Below are 6000 nucleotides of genomic sequence, written 5' to 3' on the forward strand. Positions count from 1 at the left end.
TTTCTCTCTCTCTTTCTTTCTTTTAGAAGCCAGTATTCTAGGATTTCATTTGAAATCCTCTGATTTCAAATGTGGCTACTGTGGCAGGGATTGCTCTTGCCCAGAACCCACTCTTTCCTTCTTTCTCTTTATAATGGATCCTTCAAGTTTTAGTGAGACATGTGCCCTCCCCTTCTCTCTATGCTCCACAGCTAAATATTCAATTTTTCCACTTCCCTTGCAGCAAGATGTGGCCATTGGCCAAGTGTTGTTCAGTGGAGGTTGAAGATGAGAGCTGTGTGCAAGTTCATTGTCATGTCCTTAAAAAGAAGCTCCTTGGATTTCTTTTCTCTTTCTCCCCTTCTTACTGGTGGTGAGCCTGTTTCAACCACATGGATAGGCTCATCACTTTCAGGGACAGCTGGTAGCAACAAGATAAGAGCAGAGTTGCTCACACTCCTGGATTGCCTACCAGTCCAGATCTTTACTGAAAAAGAATTAAGTATCTATCTCAGTTAAGCCACTGTTATTTGGTCTGTAATAAAGGAGAAGGACCAATACTTTAAATAATCAACAACAAATTTCTCATTAAAAAAAAAACAAAGGAACACCTTATATAAAAAAATGTATATTTGACCGGGTGCGGTGGCTCATGCCTGTAATCCCAGCACTTTGGAAGGCCGAGGCTGGTGGATCATGAGGTCAGGAGATCGAGACCATCCTGGCTAACATGGTGAGACCCCGTCTCTACTAAAAATACAAAAAAAATTAGCCGGGCATGGTGGCGGGCGCCTGTAGTCCCAGCTACTCGGGAGGCTGAGGCAGGAGAATGGCGTGAACCTGGGAGGCGGAGCTTGCAGTGAGCTGAGATCGCACCACTGCACTCCAGCCTGGGCAACAGAGCAAGACTCCGTCTCAAAATAAAAAAAAAAAATGTATATTTATGGGTTGAATTTGCTGGTAGGATGTTAGTTTTCTTAAGGAATTAAACAGTGCAAGATGCAATCCATGCTTGTTAGAAACATGAGTACCACTGGAAAAATCAGACTTGTGTACAAAGTGGTGAACCCATAATATAAAACAGAGTGTAGAGACTTTGAGTGGTACAGATTTTGAGTGCTATAAGAATTCTATGAATTAGGTACCAAAGAAAGATTTCCTGCATGCTTTGTTGGGTCACTGGCCATACATTTGCCATATCAGACTTCTAGTGTGAGTGGTAGCTGTCAAAGGGGTACAGGTGGGTCTAGGGACATGTCCATTCTATTATTTGCTGCTCCTAGTCACCTTTCAGGAGACACAGAGGTAAGATGATCTGGGCTGGTGGTGCTCCCATTATTAAGCATCCACACTTTGCATCCATTGAATCATTTAAACCACACTACACCATTGACAGGTGAGAAAGGTGTGGCTGATAGACATTAAATAACTTGCCTGGAATAATGGATAGAATAGAGATTCAAACCCACGATTGTTAGGCACAAAGTTCTTGTTTCTTTCTACTGCTGAGTGGTACCACCTGCTTCCTCGGTGTGCCACGGCAGGCTGAATGGTCTTGTTCATCATATCGAAAAAGATGAGGAGGAAAAATAACTCTGCGATCTGTATTTGGCATTATTGAAGTTGCTTGAAATAAATTAATGAGTGAGAAGTTCAAAGGGAGAGAGGAAAAGGATGAAGTAGAAGAGGTGCTTTATTATGATTCTTTTTTAAAGTTTAATCACATTGAATAAACCTAGAACTAACAAATGGTGTTTGGAGCATCGTTTGCTTGAGATTCCCACAATGCATTTCAATCTCTAAGAAGAGAGGCTTATTAAACAGGAAGATTATCTGCTTATTTGGAATGACAAATCTATCCTTATAATCATGGCTACAGATACTTGGGAGCTTGATCATAAACACGTTTTCATAATCCTTGCAAAGATTAAGGAATGATAATTACTTCATTCAATGGCAAAAGCCTTGGTTTGGAGCATGCGTCATAGTAACAATCTCTGCTATTCACATTCTAAAATGAATCTACATAATGTATTACTTATAAACCCTACTCTTTTATTCCTCCCTTCAGATTCACGAGTAGACTGTCTTCATTTTATAGTATAAAGTAATTCAGCTGTTTCATGATTGTCAGTTACTGCTTTCAAAATCACACTTTGGGTTTCAGTTCTCTGGTGAGCTAGGGCCATTACTTATTTGTTGACACCGTGGCTGCAGGAGCCTTTGTTTTCTTCAAGTTAAATGAACTACCATTTCAATACTGAAGTCTTGGGAGCACCGAAGAACAGTTCTAAAATTACACAGTTGATGCTTTTAATTGCAACGTAGGGTCTGGAGACCATCACTGAGTTGCAAATTAATAAAATCTTTCTGAAGTGAAAAGGTCATATTCAAAGAGACTGCAGATTTAAGCTGTAAAAACCTGAGAAGGCATCTACATTTGTATGGGAAAAAATGTACCCGGATGCAGCCCTGATTATTACTGAGGAATGAAAATAAGTATTCTGAGCACCCAGAACAAGGTTAGCCACAGGAGAGCCAGGAAGTGGAAGGTGTCCAGCGGAAATGTGGGGGAGGGACCACATGCCACATTTGTCCCATTTCTTTCCTCTTTGCTCCAGAGTGAGTGAGACAGGAGAGCTTCTTTTAGGGAAAACTGAACAAATTCCTCTAACCTCATTTCTCAGCATAAATGCCACAAAAATGTTTCTACTTCTAGGAAAGCAGAGGCCAGGGTTTCCTGGTCAACTCCTCCATCCCTTTACAATTCTCTTTTCTCTTAGCCACAAAGTCACATCCTTTCCTGAAAGTAAAACTCACTCCTACAGATTTTTACAAAAGATACTGTTCAAGCTATTTGTGCAGAACAGGTTCTTACAGTTCCTTTTCTACTGCTCAATAGCCTCGATTCCCAGCCTGAATTTCAGCTGTCATCTCATTTCAGGTTCTTGGCCCACCGTCCCTATACTTTTTCATTGTTTCTCCCTCTTCTTGTTTTTTTCACTTTTCCATGGTGATTTGATTCATCATTTCTGCTCCAGAGAGACTCAGTGCGTTGGGCTCATGAATCTTCATTCTTTCTTTTTTCTTTTTACAAGGCCCCAGCAATACTTCCTTTCTAACAACGCTTTGCTCCTATGGTCTGTTTCTATGATCTTTAGCCCTCTGACTCCCAAATCTTTCATTTTTGGAAAGTCAGGACTTTTGGATCTCCATGTATCCTTTGGCAAGGGTGGTTATTTCAGCTCTCCACCAGAGACTATGTCTTCATCTCTCAACATTCCTAAGAAGCAGACAGAATTCTCCAGCCTCTCGACAGACATTTTTGTACCTCAAAAAGCAACAGAGCCTAGGCTTTTAGCATAATCGCTTTTCATCTCGGTTTCCCCATTTTTATTCTAAAACAGACACCAGCCCTTGGCCTCATCAGCGTATTCAGACTCTGTTCCAGCACTTCGTCAACTTTGAGCCAAAATACATCTTCTTCACTGTCTTCCATAAGAAATTCAAGTATATTTGCTGAATATCTGTAAGGTTCCAGGGCAAGCTTCCCTCACACAGCACACAGGATTTCTTTCAGAAAATCTGTTTGTTTTTGTTTGTTTGTTTTTGTTTTTGTTTTTTTTTGAGATGGAGTTTTGCTCTTGTTGCTCAGGCTGGAGTGCAATGGGATGATCTCAGCTCACTGAAACCTCCATCTCCCGGGTTCAAGTGATTCTCCTGCCTCAGCCTCCCGAGTAGCTGGGATTACAGGCATGTGCCACCATGCCCGGCTAGTTTTGTATCTTTAGTAGAGACAGGGTTTCTCCATGTTGGCCAGGCTGGTCTCAAACTCCCAGCCTCAGTTGATTAGCCCGTCTCGGCCTCACAAAGTGCTGGGATTACAGGCGAGAGGAAAATCTTTCTTAGTCTTGCCTTTTCTTCTGTTTCCTCCTCCCCTCCTACACCTTAGCCAGGAGTTCTGTTTTTCTGCTGACATGTCTCCCAGTCTCCCATGCAGAGCTCCATTCTTCCCCATTTTCTTGACAGCCGCTGTTTCCTCTTTATTATGTAAAGCGGCTCTCTTTGCTCCTCTGAAGGAAATCTAGTGCCCAGCCCCAGTACCCTGTCATGGAGGCTGATTCTTCTTGATTTGGATGAGTGGGCTTATCCGACAGCTTCCTCTTCACAGAAGAATCCTCTGACCAGCTGCTATGAACAAAAAGATAAACGTTTCTCCATATTATTACTCATAAAATGGGGTTATTAATACTTCATAGGGTTGCTGAGAGGATGAAAGGAAATAATGAACGTAGAGGATTTAGCACAGCGTCGTTTATCGTCATCATCTCGGAATGCAATCAGATTGTGCAGTGTTTATCTTTGCTCTCTCTGGATCGCTGTGGTTACCTCCATCACAACACTTAAGGCTGAGTTGTCTGAGGATGCTCCTGGCTTTGAGCTCCCCGTGGGCAAGCGCTTTATCTTATTCATCCTGTCTCCAGCACCTGCTACCATATCCAGTGCAGAGTGATGCATGATAAATGTGTGTTGAACAATGGAATCATTTGGCCTGGGGATCTTCTGGTATACTCTGAAAGAGCATTTTATGTAGAGGAAAAGGCAGATCTCGGGAGAAATTAAAACTAAGGTCCAGGACCACTGCTGACACCTATTCATATTCAGTTTTTTTTGTTACTGAAGAGCAGCCAATGCACTGAAAGTGCTTTGCAGGGAGTTTCAGGGAGGGCCTGTGCGCTCTCATTTTTTTGCATCTCCAGTGTCCAACACTGTGATGGGCACAACACTGTGATGGGAGGAGGAAGAGTCTCCCTGGCTTCCTGGGATCAGATTTTGTAGGATTCCTTCTCTGTGTACTCTGCTTCTCTCAAGCCCGAGAAGAGCGTGTGTGTGGGAAGAGCTGGGTTATAACATGGATGCATCCCAGGAATATGCTCATAATTTTATATCCCATCAATCCGATGTTCATTAAACATTTGCTCATCAGAGGCTGAAAACCTATCTCATGGGGGAAAGGATGCTGAGTGAAGAGCTCTACTTATTGCTCTAAGTAATTCATAATCGCACCCCCCGCCTCGCCCGCCAAACTTGTGTACCTAACTTAGAAGAAAGAAATCTCTGTATTAACACAATCACCCTTCTTAGAAAGCAGCTCATTAATGTACCATCTCATGTTACTTGAATATATTCCTGGGGCAGGTGAGGGGTTTATTCCAACCCTAAGTGGTGTTTAAAAATATTTTTTCCAACCACATAGAAAAGAACCCTGAAAAGAGTTCTTATAAATACATGTTTTTCCATTTCATTAAATTTCTAATCATGTCTTTCGCAAAGGTGTAAGAATGATACAATGGACTTTGGGGAAGGGTGGGAGAGGGCCAAGGGATAAAAGGCTACAAATAGGGTACAGTGTATAAAGCTCAGGTAACGGGTCCACCAAAATCTCACAAATCACCACTAAAGAACTTACTCATGTAACCAAACACCACCTGTGCTCCAATAACCTATGGAAAAAAAGTAAATTTCTACTGATGTCTTAGTATCCATGATTGATTGACACCCCAGCTGGTATCACCTTAATATTGCTCTGCATTTAGCTCTATCATGTCACCAATTAATAAACACAAAATTCACTCCTCCTTTCATTCTGTCCTCCTAGTATTTCCATAGGGTGTTGATTGCAAAATAAACTGGCCTTATATCAGATCTTGTAGCTTGGGAGATTCTTGAATTCTGGCCTAAGAAAGTATCTTATAAATGTGTAATTTCACTTATTGCATAGGAAGATGTAATATGAATCTTGATATGATTTATTATTAATTTTGATGACTACAAGTTATTGGTATGTAGTATTTGTTTTGTTATTCTAGCAGCTGGTATCTGTTAACTATGAGATTCTGAAATGTTCCTCCAGGTTTTATGTCTCTAGTAAGGAGTTTCTAGAATTACATTCTGCACCATTCTCCACTAAAGTAGTCCTGGTAACTATGGTCTGACTGACTGAATAGATATAAGAATACA

The sequence above is a fragment of the Theropithecus gelada genome, chromosome 14, assembly GCF_003255815.1.
Source record: "Theropithecus gelada isolate Dixy chromosome 14, Tgel_1.0, whole genome shotgun sequence".
Lineage (NCBI taxonomy): Eukaryota > Metazoa > Chordata > Mammalia > Primates > Cercopithecidae > Theropithecus > Theropithecus gelada.